Source organism: Leuciscus leuciscus (assembly GCF_965113295.1).
Source record: "Leuciscus leuciscus genome assembly, chromosome: 3".
NCBI lineage: Eukaryota > Metazoa > Chordata > Actinopteri > Cypriniformes > Leuciscidae > Leuciscus > Leuciscus leuciscus.
Genome location: NC_138727.1, coordinates 42,362,076 through 42,377,438, shown reverse-complemented (window position 1 = coordinate 42,377,438; position 15,363 = coordinate 42,362,076). Strand labels below are relative to the sequence as shown.

Sequence of the window (15,363 nt, the reverse complement as noted above, 5' to 3'; positions counted from 1 at the left end):
TGTTATTTAGCCTTTCTGTGGGTTAGATCGGCATACCGCCGTGCTGGAAATCTTTCTGACAGCGCAACAATTATCTGTGATCTGCATGACTCGCACCACAGCAGAAAAGTAAAAAAAAAATGAAAAAAAGAATAAATAAAATATGACCACCACCAAAAACCCCCCTTTCCAAAACCCAGCCTTGCTCTTTTTCTCAGCCTCATTTCACTCTTTCTATGCATCTCTATCCTTGCCCTTTCCTTTGCTTCTCTTTCACTTGTTGTAGCCCCTGGCCTGAGCCCGGCAGGGAGCCATTGGGCCTCTGAATGAAGTGGCTTAGCTGGGCCGGCCTCCCTCTTTCACAAGGGTCACACCAGGGAGTCTCTTCTCGTAAGGGACAGCAGCAGCTGTGTATGCCCCCTGTCTACACCTCCCACCCCATAATCCAGCTTGTGTTGAGCTGCATGGGGTACACGTACATTGAGATACGGAGGGATAGTTGAGGAGGGAGAAAAGAAGAGGTAAAAGTTTTCCATAGTATGGGTGCGTGAGAGAGCACGTATCCTTGAGTGGCTGGCATATTAATATTCCGGTTCTATGAGAAAGAGCGAGCAATAGTGACAATAGATACTCGCTTTTTCTGCTCACGTCTCCATGGAGGCCTGAACTGATGCTCAGCTCTCGAAGTATCCCATCTTGCTTTACAGAGACGAACAATGAAACTTTCTGCTGACTGACATTTGTTTAATGGACAGTGCTCATCATAAAATAACTAATAAGTAGGGCTGTTACTTTAATGTGTTAATTTAATCTGGTTAATTATAAATTAACAGTGCCCTCTGACCCATACAGAAATTGTGTGATAATTGTTTTGTGGAGCCATTCACACATCCACGTAAGGTCCCATTTGTTAACAATAGATAACATGAACTATGATCAGCATTTTTTACAGCATGTATTAACCTTTGTTATTGTTAACCTTTGTTAAATGTTCATTGTTTGTTCATGTTAGTTCACAGTTCATTAACTAATGTTGACAAATGCAATACTCATAATTATTGATTTATAATTGTGATCAATGCGCGTCATTTAATCCGTATATCAAGTTATTAAATATTGCAATCGATTGGTAGCCCTAATAATAAGCTAAAATCACGACATTTCGATCACCCAGCATCACAGGAAATGAGCAGCGGCACCATGTGAAGTCTTTTGATTTCTGTAGAGGAAAATCTCTGGCATTGAGCTCCATCTGCCATCTCAAAGAGATTTTTAAATGTTTATTGCATCATTCGAAATAACACAAATCCCTATTTTCATATTCCTCCCCTGCCCCCAAAGACCATCCCTTTGAAAGGGCTGCTTGGTGACAGTCCATCCCAGCATGCATGTCCTCTGCTTTTCTCTGAGTGAGGTATTTTTGCGAAATCATTACACCAGTGGGTCAGTCTGATATATGATATCATTACAAGCCCCTGTAAATACACCCTCATTTTTTTTTTCATTCTGTGAGCAGGAGGCAAATGTAGCATATGATCAATGCTCAGTGAGAGAAAAGAGACTCTCTGAGGGAGATGCCTGTTGACTCGTAGCATGTAAGCCTTCCCTGCATATGCATTTGCTTCATCAGAAATGTACATTCGTTCTGGGCAGGCAAAGCGGCAGTGGAAATGAGGATCCGCTTCTTCGCCCCCTGTGATACCAAATGGACAGGAAAATGTGAGCTCTGTGGTTCGATTTTTATTTTATTTTGTTTTTGTTGATTTTGTCTCTGGAGACAGGATTTGGACATCGCTTCAATATGTGTATCTGTCTGTGGGCGGTCATTATTTGAGAATTGTGGGGGATATTAAAAGGACAACTCAGCTGTAGTTCGGCATTGGCGTCGTTTGGCACACGCTAAGGGGCTGGGAAGTCTTTTTTCATGTAAACTAATATCAGTCGTAAGTATCAGTGACATGTAAGCCATTTCAGTCGCAATTTTTAGTGCGTAAATCGCCAACCCTCTGCAACAGCGGTTTTGATAATTGCATGTAATTGTACTTCTTAAGAAGTTCTTCTTTAAAGTTTTGTGAAGTAGTGCTTTAAAAGGCTAGCTAGCGCTGTGATGTTAATCTTAGTGTGTACCCATTAGTGCTGTGGGGCTCAAAGATATGGCTGGAAAAGAATTGAATTAAGCTTTCTAAATTTAAGCTAGCTTTCCATCAGTTTTAATGCCCTCACTCACTAATGAAGAAATGTGCAATAATTGGCGCAGGTAGCTTTTGCAAGCACCTTCTGTTGAGAATTAGCATGTCAGAGCTGGAAGCAGGTAGGAGTGAATCAACAGCCACTTTAAACAGGCATTCACTTCTCTCGCACCTCTATCTCACTTCTCTCTCCTCCTTTAGCAAGTCTGTTCACACCTGCACAAGGGCACGGGCCTAAATTACCTCCTGTCGTAGTTATAATTAACTACGGTGTCTTGTTTGATGTTTGAATAGAGTTGTCTGAAATTGACACTAATTTGCATCTAATTACGCAGAGATACTGAGACATGTTTGCCATCTCCATCAGCATCACGAGACACAATCGTGCATTTCTAATAAGTCCTGATGGTGTGTCCCATTTCTAAACATGGTTATGGCTATTGATGGCACACTTTGAGTGAATGGGTCAGTACTCGTGCTGTATCAATACTTTGCAAAGAAAGGCCTGCTGTATAAGTCTAGTAATAACCATTCACAACATTCATTTCTCTGCATTATTGTGCAGCCCTTTTAAATACAGTTCAGTTATTTTCAACTCCTACTGTTCTGCTGATTAAAGCACTGTGACCAGTAGAAGGATAATTTTTTTATTAACATTAAGGAATATTAAGAATCCGAAGTCCATTAAATTTTCGACAATGTCCTCTGAGTGGTTAGAAAATCAATAGCCATTATGCCTTGTTACATGTCATCTGATTCATCTACAGGTTTGGCAGTAACGATATCTGTATTTACCGGTGAAACATTGCACTAATAGACTGTCACACCACATTACAGAAGGCTTTAATTTAATCTGTGCAGGTGTGGGTGTATGTAAGTATTTTATGGCGCTTTTTGTGCCCAGATTATTTTAAGAATCTCAACTAAATAGTTTTTCACAACTCATTTACTTCCAGATTGATATGAAGCAGATTTTGCATTGTTGTCTAAAGGCAGGGATTGTGTTTTTGGCCAGGCCTCTGTGAAGACCACGCACCGATGCCACCGCAGCCATGGCGCAAGCAGCTGCTGCTTGGCTGTTGGTTGCTGAGCCATCTGTGACTCTCCTACTAGCGGCATATTAATCTACGGCACTAAACTAGCCTGCCCTTCGAGGGAATTAAAACTAAAATTCTATCTGCCCTCTAGATAAATCGTACATCACAGCATGAGTGTGTAAGCTTGCGACATATATCGAACCTTTCTCAGGCACTAAAAGCCGGCTTCCTATTATTGGTTTATGAAAAATGAATTAGTATTGGAGAATTCAGCATTTCGCCAGTAATCTCTTTGCCACAGCCCTCCTCAAGCCCAAAGTCACTTGACCCCACATGACCTCCAAGGTCACGCCCTGTCTTACATTTGGCTTTCGGGCCTGTCAGCATAGAGTCGGGTCTGGAAACAAAGTGACATGTCCTCTGATTGATGCTGACCTCTTATTGAACTCGCACCCCACGCAGACCACTGTCCACAGGGGATGGCTGTGGGGTTTTGACCACCAATACCTATCAAAGTCACACACAGCATACACTAGGATTTTTTTTTTGGTGTTTGTTTTTAAATAGAGCACACCGTAGCTGCCTCGTCAGAGGACACAACTTTTTTTCTTTTTTTTTCTTTTTTTTAGGAGGGGGGGTTGGGTAGGGTACAGCCTACTGATCAGGCTTGGGCCAGGGGGGCTGGGGAATTTGGGTAACACTTCTGCCAGGCCATTAATAAGTATAAAGTATAATATCTGTGTCTGTGTATATTAAGGAAAGAAAGACAAAAAAGAGACAGCGAGACCCAGAAGACACAGAGAGATGAGTTGCAACTGTAGGAGAAAGTTCAAACAGCATGCGTGCATGTGGCTTGTTTGCGCTGTGGCTTAAGAGCGCTGGCGGGGTGCTGTATTCACCGGGGGCTGCTGGGACTGGCACGTTGTGAGCAAACAGCCCTCTTTTTTTCATGGTGTGCTCTGTGGGGGCATCAGTGGGAATATAAGAATGAGGCAGATAGAGTGAAAAAGAAAGAGAATGTAATAGAGGAAGGTCCCGCTGTACATCCGTGACCCGCATTAGCATACACACCTGTCGTCGTCCCTCGACGAATCCCCATCAGCTGTCAGTCATTCTCCAGTTCTCCTCATCGGCCGTGTCAATCTCCCCCCCTCCGCAGCTACGAAACACTGTCACCGTGGAGTGGACTGTTTACCTCATTACACTACCTTCTCGGAGATGGTAAATAGCTGGCATAGCAGGAAGACAGTCAAATACGCAAGCAAATAGGAATAAAAATTGAATGTTAAGTGCAGTACCTGGGGACACTAGAGAGGAGAAGACACCCCGGGCGGATTAGCGGACGGTAGGATCTGTTTCTCCGTGATGGCAGGCCGTCACACTTCACTGACTGATGGATATACTCGTCCGCTCTCTGCAACTATGCTTAATTTGCAACTTAATGATCCGGCGGCGAGCTCCACAAACCAGCGCGTACATAAACTCTGTACAGTGCTAAAGTCAAGCTTAGCGGGGCGTGCCTGTATTCAACAGTGTTTTTCACAACTCATTTACTTCCAGATTGTTATGAAGCAGACTTTGCATTGTTGTCTAAAGTCAGGGATTGTGTTTTTGGCCAGGCCTGAACACAGCACAACCGTGTGAAGGCATTTATGGTAAGCAGAAACCAGGCCGAGCAAGTTTATCCGTAGAGCTTTGAACGCAACGAACAGTTGAACAAATTTGTTTTTCTTTTTTTATCCTCCTTTCCCTCTCACCCCACACACAGTGGAAATCTGCATTGTAATGCAAAAGTCAAGTCAAGTCAAGTTTATTTGTATAGCGCTTTTCACAATACAGATTGTATCAAAGCAGCTTCACAGTATTAAATTAAAATAATACAACAAAGTTTGTTTCAAGAAGAATTTATTGATTGATAAAATTAAATTAAATATCCCCAAAAAGCAAGTGGAGCAGAGAGGCATGGAAAAAAAACTTACTTTAAAAAAACACGACATATATCACGTCTGCTATCAAACCCTACACACGTGTGCATGCAGAGCGATGAGAGCGTTTAGAATTAGATTACAGCGATCATTAAAGAGAGCAATTGTTGAGTCACACTTTCTGTGATGTGTCGTGGCCGCTCCGAGCTCTCCACGTGCACGGCTTTAATGAGTCCTTTTTTTAAATAGGCATTGATCGCCCTCTTCATAACCCTGTGTGTATTTGCATGTATCTCCAAGGTGTCTTGTTACAGATCCTTTAAGATGTAAAGATGAGGTATAATCTGGTGTAGGATCATATCACATGTGTCTGTGTAAATCGTCAAGTTAACAGAAAGCTAATTGTAATGACAATTGTAATAAAAAAATTTGGGGTCAGTATGATTTTTTTCCCTCTTTTATTCAACAAGTATGCATTAAATGTATCAAAAGTGCAAAGGCATTCACAATGTTACAAAAGATTTATGTTTGGAATCAATTCTGTAATTTTAACTGTATATCATCAGAGTATCCTAAAAAAAATTAAAAGTATCAGCGTTTTCAACATTGATAATAACATCAAATCGGAACCAGTCGAGAGTGAGGAGTTGGGGTGGCAGAGGGATGCTGGAAAATGTGGAAAAGAAGTGAGAGACGGCTATATATTTAGGCTACAGTATATATTTATATGTTTAGATTATCTAAACATGTTTCTCCTTAACTTAGTTAATAAACTTTATGAAAAACAAGTACATTTGGTTCTTTCAGACTGCACATTTATACACATAGAACATTGATAATCAATTTGGTAAGATAAATGGCAGAATGCCTGAGAGAATATATTTAGTGAAGGACTGTATCGCTCTTTTAAATTGGCACTTGCTTTTCAGCAAATAATAATTAGAAAGTTGAAGATTGCCACATCAATTGCCCACATTCTCACATGTCGAGTAGAGCCAACAGAACCCCGAGACACAGACGTCCAGAACAATACTTTATTATTTATTAATGGCCAGTGCAAAATACTTGTCAGAAAGCTAAAAAATAGTTATTCTGCATAGAAATGTAGGGGTCCTCGGCCTCTCTCAGTGGAGTAGAAAAGCTAATGGCCTCTCCTGAAACATGCCCGTAGGGGGTGATCATAAAGTCATGCATTTATGCACAAATACGTTCTGTTCACACCGGACCCGCTGCCAGCCATGCTCCTAAATCAAACAAAATAGCCCTCAAACTTTCACTTGTGCTTTTTATTATTGGGAACTGGACTCTGGAAGTGTTCTTCAGTTTTCTCTTCTTGTTTTGCATGATTTCCTCGATTTGAGTCAGGAAAAGACTGAAAGTGTAATCAGTGACAATTGTTGCTGTAATAATTACAATTAGTTGCAGGGCTTTCAACATATGCACGAATAGAGGCTTTTTCGTTAACTGTAAAACATATTTTGTGTGAGGAAAAAATACACAGGATTATCGTTTTTGTACTAGTTACTCTGAATTGATTATGCAGATGTGCGTGTGTGTGTGTGTGTGTGTGTGTTTGTTTGAGGAAAAGGAGAGAGTTTATAGAAGAATAGCAGGACTGAAACTTAAGAAGGAAAGAACTGTGTCAAGGTGGGCTTTCTTGTTCCCCCTCAACAGCAGCATTAACAGCTGCAAACCCAGGGAGTCTGTGTTTGTGTTGAAGGTGAGTCTGTGTTTGTGTTGAAGGTGTGTGTGTGTGTGTGTGTGTGTGTGTGTGTGTGTGTGTGTGTGTGTGTGTGTGTGTGTGTGTGTGTGTGTGTGTGTGTGTGTGTGTGTGTGTGTGTGTGTGTGTGTGTGTGCACGGGGGGTGACTGGAGAAAGAACAGTTCTTTTGGCTTCCAAATGGTTAATGCAGCTCCGAAACCCCTCCTATTCCCTCCCACTTCTACCGCTGCCTCCACCCCCTGAGTATCGGATTGACAGAGGCTCGGCCAATAGCGTGTGCCGGGACCAGCCATGCGTGACGGGGGCTCCATCGAGGACTGCAAACTTCCCAGTGCATCAGCAAGCCTCTGCGAACAGCACAGACTCCGCGTGAGCGAGAGAGAGAGTGAGAGAGAGAGAAAGCAGCAACAGCGCAGAGTGTTAGAAACAGAGATAATCAGACCGCATGATGCTTCTTTAACCTCTCTGTGACCAACCGCGTCCGTTGAGTCAGCTGTCATCCCGCGTTTTTCATCTTTTATTTTTCTGGGGGGTTTTTTCACCTTGAGTTTTCGCTCTACAGTAGGAACACCGGGACACAGATCTTATATGTGCCGCACGCAGGTCTGGCTGCCGTGCATGTGTGAGTGTGTGTGAACGGCTGTGTGCGTGTGGAATGGGAAAAGGACGTTAAGTATTCTGTGCTGAGTCTTGATGACCCTCTACAGCCCTGGAGTGGGGGGTTCATTTTAACCCTTCAGGTCATCACTGGAGGAGCCCTGACCAAGGTAACATCTGAACACCACCCCCTCCCTCCCCCCGTCAATGCATGCTCATATTGTACTGTTCTGCTGTCCGGTTCTTGTTGCGCACAATGTTTCTCTCACACTCTTGTCTGATTTCTCTTTGTCTTTATCTTAATGGTCTAGACATGTGCTTGTGTGCTAGTTTGCGAGATCATTTAGTGACTATTGAGTCTAATGTATCTGTTGTAGTTCTGTAATTTGAATTGTTTGAGTCCTAAAATCAGCTATTTTGAATTAGACAGAAATACTAAGACACACACTCCAAAGCTTTATTTTGTCATCACTGCTTTTATTATGATTTTTTTTTTTTTTTAAATAACACTATATGCATTCAAAATTAATTGTCTCAAAAATAATAGGATGCTACAAGGCAGTGCGTCATTTCTGAAAATCACGTCCTCTGTGAGCCGCCTTGATCGCGATGCTTCTGAACACACTCTCAATTAGCCGATTCGTTTACATGCCCTTTTACTCATATTTTCCCTCTCAGTTAATTCTTGATTAGCTTCGAGGGGGACAGACAGGGAGCGGAGGCTTGTGTGACTGCTGCGTGCCGCCGCTCCACAATAGACATTTACAGTGCTGCTAATTGGAAACAGCTTCAGCGTGGAATTTCTTGCACGCTCTGCTACCTTTTCAATTGAACCACTCGCGCTGTCCGCTCGCCCGGCCCGCTTGATGGATGGCGATAGATCTGATATCCGCACCCTTCTGAAAAGTGTAATTACAGGTTTTGGTCAGAAAAGCCTTTGATCGATGTGCGGATATGTGCAGGATAGTCATTTAGTTAACACTGTTGAGAGTCTCACCACTTTTTGTTATCTCCTTGTTTGTTTTTCCATTGAGTTGCAAATGTGTGTGCGACAGTGTGTTTCTTTGCACATTCATCTGCTGTGGCTTAAGTTCTCCTGCACTTTTCAGACCGTCAAGTGATTTTTGAGTTGTGGAGCTCCACACGTAAAAGCGAAATGAAGAGGCAAAAGTGGTCCGCTGTGTGTATCAAATGCAATGCAGAGCCTCTGACCCCAGCGCCATGAGGAATAAGCTGTCAGATTGGCTATTGAGTCGGAGGCCATGTGCAGAGGTGTTTAATGTCCCTTTTGCAGCAGGCGTTAGTGTATGGTTCCACTTTAAACCCTGTATCAGGCTCACATTTGATTTATGATCATGCTCGTCTCCTCTGATTCCAAACAGAAAACTGATTTGGGAGCAAAAGGAAACGGATGGTTTGATTATTCTTTTTTTTTTCTTCTTCTTTTTTTCATGGGAGAAACATAACAAAAGAAATGGAAAAAGCCATCTTCTCTTTCTGTACCCCCACCCTCACTTCATACTCCCGTGTCTCCCTATTTCTCTCTCTGTCTCTTACAAATGGGGTGAGATCTCCTAGCAACCAGAGCTCCTTTTTTTTTGTTCTTTTTTTTTTTTGCCTTGTGTGATATATGTTCAATGTGTGCAGTAATCTTGCTGATGGAGTGCATTACTGGAGATGGTGCTATTACTCAAAGAATAAAAGTTTAAATTACCTTTGATACCAGCCAGTAATATAGGCTGATTTACTGTGCTGTAAAACGAGCCAGGTCACATTTTCTTATCCATATATTTTTTTGTTTTATTATTTTTTATTACGTGATGATGATGGAGGGTGTTTTGGACGTCCTAGGTGGGAAGCGGATCGGGTCATTGGGAGCCTGTTTGAGCGGGCGCGTGTCTCTCGGTTGCTCTTTTAAACATTACCAAGCCTCATATTTAATTCATGCAGGGAAAAATTGGTTTGGGTTGAGGCTGCGCATGTGGCGCTTTTAATGGAAAAGCGAAAAAGTGAGAGAAAATCTTGCGGTTCACGTCTCCGCCCTCCGTCTACCTTTCGGCCTTCTTTAAGATTTCTTCAGAAATATGTTTCTCTCATTAATAATTGGGGGGATCTGAATGAAACTGAAATCAATTGCAACACATGTGATGTATAGAATGAGAGGAAGTGATTGACATTTTTTGTACCAGCTACTCTTTCATTAGTAAAGCGCCCCATTCTATTTCCTTTTTTTTTTCATTTGTCTCTTAACAACTATTAGAGCTGTGAGTTTGATTTTATTATCATTTTCTTTTTGCTTATTTTGAGTAGAGTATTGAGAGCAAGATGGAATAAAAGATTTCGAGATACCCTGCCACAGAGAAAGATACACAGCATCAATTACAAAGAGAGTGACTGAGACGTATAGATTAAGATAAATGAAGAGCAACAAGAATAGAGGTAGAGATGAGGTGTGTGTGGAATAAGCAAGTCTTATCTCGATGGGTGTCCAGATGGGTAGGATCTCCGCTCTGCTGTCTCAAAGGAGAAACATCTAGAAGAAGTCAGGCCCACTGCTGGACAGCAGAAAGGCTGAGGCACTAACCACTGTAAACCCAGATAACATCCCAGACGCTATTGATCTGTTTTATTTTCTCATCACAACTCTTGTTTTATCACAGCCAACCACTATGATAACAGAGACAAATCCTACACACACACACACTAACAAACAAGCTGAATTTGGTTTGTGGAAGTTTTGGAATTATTAATGTGGCAATCTTCACCTTCATATTTATTATTTACTGAAATCTAAACGCAAGCGCGCTCACTGACAAATCCATAGCAACTACAGGAGACAACGTCCTCAAATATTCTTTAGCTCGGTGCTCAAACAAGTTCTCTGAGCTGTAGGTTTTGGTTGTTGTTGTTGTTGCTTTTATTAAGTTTTAAATTATTATTTTATTTTAATTAAAAATACCCTCTTTACAGGAATTAATTTACAGTTAAATGTATATTTAGCAACTGTAACATCCAATATGTATTTAAAAATCTTAAATAAAATAAAACAAATTTATTTAAACTAATTTTAGTTTAGGATGGTCATTTTATTTTATATATTTTTGTATGTTTTTGTGTGTTATGTTTCTGTTATATAATAAGTTATGCAATATTCCTAGGGTAATAATATGGCTTTGAAGAATATAGTTTTCCTTTTGATTCAAAGTCTTACTATATTTAGAATCAAACATGTTCTGTAGATTTTAACAAGTATTCAGTTAAATATCTTCAGGAAATCAGAGGAGATCTTATGGCGCTTCTAACCCTTTTTTATTTATTTTTAATTGTTGTCCTAATTAAATCATGGTGACTGTATATTTTTTGGGGGGAACACACACACACACACACACACACACACACACACACACACTCAGAGAGCCATACACACACAGATTAGATGTGTACAGGGTATATAAATTCACACAGATTTAACATTGAGAAAAAAATCTGTATATTCAGTTTTAACTTCTCTAAAATAATTAATTAATTTTTAATTAATTAATTAAATTATAAAATGGTTAAATAAAAAAATAAAGGTTAAAGAAATAAACAGATTATATAAAGATACATTTCTCTTGTGCACCACTTAACATAAATACTATAACAATTATTTAATGGCATTTGATATTATTTGTAATTAATTAATTTAATTATCATCATCATTGGTATCAAGTAGCAGTGTCGATAGACTATAGTACAATTCTATAAATATTTATTGTTTTTAAAGATGCAGAAGCACTGAAAAACAGGCGTTTTCTATTTTAGTTTTCCTTACGCTGTCCGCGATGGACTGCTGGTGTGTGTGTGTGAGACTCCGGTGTGCCGGGTGCTGGACTATGACAGAGTGATCAGCTTAGTGAGGAAGAGAGGCTTCTAGGCTGCCGGTAATGGCTGCTGAGGGAGAACGAGAAAGGCGATTCGTCAGCGCTGAATGAGGGGTCAGAGAGGTCAGGGTCCGGAGACACAGCTATTTGCAACAAATGCTTGTATGCACACACACACGTACACACACACAAATGCTGCTGTAGGTGGGACTCACTATATTAATCCAATTGTCAGTAACAAACAAGCTTGACTGCTGCAATGCCAAAACAGGGATTTATGCCTGCTATTTCTAACTTTTTAACCTTCACATAGCAAAAGATAGTAAGAATGGCTGCGTATATAATTTTTTTTCCTATTGATTTCTCCCCTGTTGGGAAACGAAGGTGGGTTTGTTCATCTCTGTGGGAGTTATCTGTTGTAGTTTATCTCTGTCGGTTTATATTTACTTTCAGCGCACAGAACTGCATGTGTGTATTTTTACTGTACAGAATCAGCCAGCAATGGCGTTTTTTTTTTTTATACCAGTTTTGTTTAAATTTGGCTCCATATTGGGCTTTTTTTATTGGAAATATTCATAATATATCTGCTATTTTCTATAGGACCTGTAATATATGTGCAAATCCGGGCTCTGCTGATGCCCCACAGTGGCGGATGGCACTGTAATGTGGAGTGCCACAAATTGGTTTATTACCGGGGAGACGGCGGGAGGAAAATCTCTTTGTCAGCAATTTGACACCTCCGTTGGTTTCAGCTGGTGACTCGGACTAACCAGATTATAGTATGTCCACTTTAGCCTCGATGTCCTTTCTCTGTCTCCTGTCTCTTCAACTCTTTCAACACATGCCACTATATCTAGTGAGTATAAAGTATTCAATGGCTCATCCACCAAGCAGCACAGTCATGTATAATGAAGCAGAGCCGCCACGAAGCGAGACAAGCAAGTGTGTTTAGAGGTTTTTGAATGTGCCTGCTGAAGGCAGTAAAACAGATTACAAACGAGATTACACTGACACGGAAGAGGAGAGACGGCATTTCATAAGCATCCGAGCTACAGTTAAACGACTGTGGCCACACATCATTGTTCTCTCCGTTCCACGCTCTCATTAAGGTGATTAAATGAGCATTACTGTCAATGGGATTCAAAGAGAACGGGCTGGGCTGATAGATGCGACCTAGAACATCATGTTGACGCTATCTAGGGCACTTCTGAAGGGGGTTTAAGGGAGAGGGGAATGTCCTTTGCTCCCTTGTGTTAGCAAATCAGAATTTGCCACGGGGGGTTGAGGTGAGCACAGGCGAGAGACCCTGTAGTAGGTAGAACGTCATAGATGGGCGGGAAACGTTTCTTCTGTCCCTTACAATCTCTTTTCACTCCAACATCCATGATGTCAGATGTCAGAACAGAGCTCACGGACCGTAATGGAAAATGAAACAAAGATCGTGTGTTGTGTTATACACACTGTTTGAATGGGAACATATGAATTTGCTTTAATGTGATGGTTTGGATATGATAGAAAGTGTCTGGTTGTGGGTGTGATCTGGTCACACAAATATTAAGCAGCACAACTGTTTTCAACATTCATAATAAGAAATTATTCTTGAGCAGCAAATCATCATATTAGAATGAGTTCTGAAAGATCATGTGACACTGATGACTGAAATAATGGCTGCTGAAAATTCAGCATTGCCATCACAGGAATAAATTAAATGTTAGAATATATTTTAAAAGAAAGCAGTTATTTTAAATTGTAATAATATTTCATAAAATTATTATTATTATTTTTTTATCAAATAAATGCAGCCTTGGTGAGCATAAGAGATTTTTTTTTTTAAAAGGTATCGACCCCAAACCTTTGAACGGTATGTATCTGATTAAGTATATTATCACAGTAGTAGCAGTTATCCTAATTCTTTCTCTTAATTACATAATATTATAAATTAAGTAATTAAGGGAAAGAATTAAGTTAACTGCTACTACTATGACTATTCTTTGAAATCTGTGTTCAGAGTATTCTTATGATCTTATTCTCTTTTTATGTTGGATGGGATGCCAAGAGTAGAACCATGTTGTGGAAAGATGACGAAAAGGTCTAAATCCATAATGATGTTGCATCAGGCAGCAAGACAGGAAACTAACCTTAAGTTAGAGTATTCAATGAAGGATAAAAATAAGTGAGAAGTGTTGTGACAATAATAATGTACCACAATCACAGACAATTATTTTTTTTTTGGGGGGGGGGATTTGATTTCTCAGAGGATGCCTGATTTAGCCGAAAAACAGTAGGTAATTTTCTCTGTATTTTTCACCAAGGTTTTGTCTGAGAAAAACACAAACATGTTTTATTCAGATGGGATTAAAATCACAAAATGCATCTGTAAAACAAAAATGTACCTGACTAATCCCGTCCGAATAGGGATTGAGAGGTGTGATTATGCAATGCTAATATGAATTCTGGATAAAAACATGCCTATTTATTAAACTTTTATTAACGATGGTGATTATTTTTAGTAACACTAGTTTTATTAAAGTGTCTGGTCTTTCTCCCTCGTTCACACTCCCTTTGTGCGTGTTTGTCCTTGTTGTAGGTTGAAAAAGTCGTTTTGATAGTTTATGTGTGACAGTGCGCCAGTGGAACTGTAGTTAGTGCTGTCCCTCCCTCAATACCAGCAGCTATATAAATCAAACTCTCTCTCTCTCTCACTCACTCTTTTTCTTCCCCTCTCTCTCTCTCTCTCTCTCTCTCTCTCTCTCTCTCTCTCTCTCTCTCTCTCTCTCTCTCTCTTTCATCTTTTGTAGTAACATAATGCTGCTCTGACCTTTTTTATGTAGCTGGGTATTTATTGTTTGTTCGAACCTCAGTCAGCTCAGTTGGCTGGTAAAAAGGCATTGAAGCAGCAATTTTCTTAGCTGCATTTTTTTTTTTTTTTTTTTTTTTTCTCCCCTTTCTTCCCTTCTCAAAGTGTTTTTATTTGGAATATCATTTTGCAAAACAGAACCAATTGTAACGCCTAATATTGTGGCATATTTGATGTAATTATTGCAGCTCATTGGCTGCAGTATATGAAGCTATCTAAACACTGGTTATTTAGTTCTGACCACCATATAATTATGTTGCAGCAATTTACTTGATACAATGGAGAATGATAAAACCAATATCAGAGTGATTGGATTTTCAGAAAACAAAAGTCATTGCCTCTGGCCATTTTAGTCTCAGATGCCCGTTCTTTCTCTCTCTGCTCTGTGTGTGTGTGTGTGTGTGTGTGTGTGTGTGTGTGTGTGTGTGTGTGTGTGTGTGTGTGTGTGTGTGTGTGTGTGTGTGTGTGTGTGTGTGTGTGTGTGTGTGTGTGTGTGTGTGTGTGTGTGTGTGTGTGTGTGTGTGTGTACACACACATACAGAGTATCTTTCTCACTCTCTTTTTCTTTCTTGCCATTTGAATTCAGCTGGGCACTCCTGCTGGTCCAATGCTGAAAAAGAGGGTCTTTTGATAGCTCCAGAAAAAGACCACTTAAATATTTTCCCCTTCATTAAAGAAAGCAGCCTCCATTTTAAAAGGGAAGCAAAAGATGGGTGGTAATGTTCTCCCATGTGGTTACCTCAACTGGTCAGCACATTTTGAGGTTTGTTCCACTTTGTTTGCTAATGTTGTTTGTCAATGAGGATTAAAGTTTATTACTGCTGCTGATGCCCACAATATCACCTCCATTTATCCCACCGGCCTATAACAGATAATTAGACTGATGTCGGGTTCAACTAACCCTTATCAGACACTTTTCTCAGAGGGCCTTTACATAACACACATTGTAAACCGTTAGATAGTGTTTTGACATGCAACACTTGTTCTGCTCAAATACAGTGTAGTGCAAGACATACTAGTGTTTTAAAAGAGATGTTTAAAAGAAAGAGCTTTTCAAAAGAAAAGTATAATAAATTTCATAATAAATTACGTTTTTATAATGTAATACAAATGTGTATATAACATTTATACACTGCATTTTTATGTGTGCGTGTGTATGTATATATATATATATATATGCTTAAAAGTTTTGGG

The 15,363-nt window shown here is 40.1% G+C and overlaps 1 protein-coding gene across 14 annotated transcripts in view; it reads left to right on the top strand.

The window, feature by feature from the left end:
- The window catches only part of tenm3 (teneurin transmembrane protein 3), a 282,460-nt gene that overhangs the window by 117,837 nt on the left and 149,260 nt on the right, over positions 1-15,363 (top strand). For 2 of the 14 annotated variants that reach the window (XM_082163189.1, XM_082163188.1), the window contains exon 1: positions 7,001-7,619. The exons of the other annotated variants lie outside the window; for them this stretch is intronic. The gene's annotated coding sequence lies outside the window, so the exon portion shown is untranslated. Of the gene's footprint in view, positions 1-7,000; positions 7,620-15,363 lie in introns of those variants that run through there. 14 annotated transcript variants of the gene reach the window in all.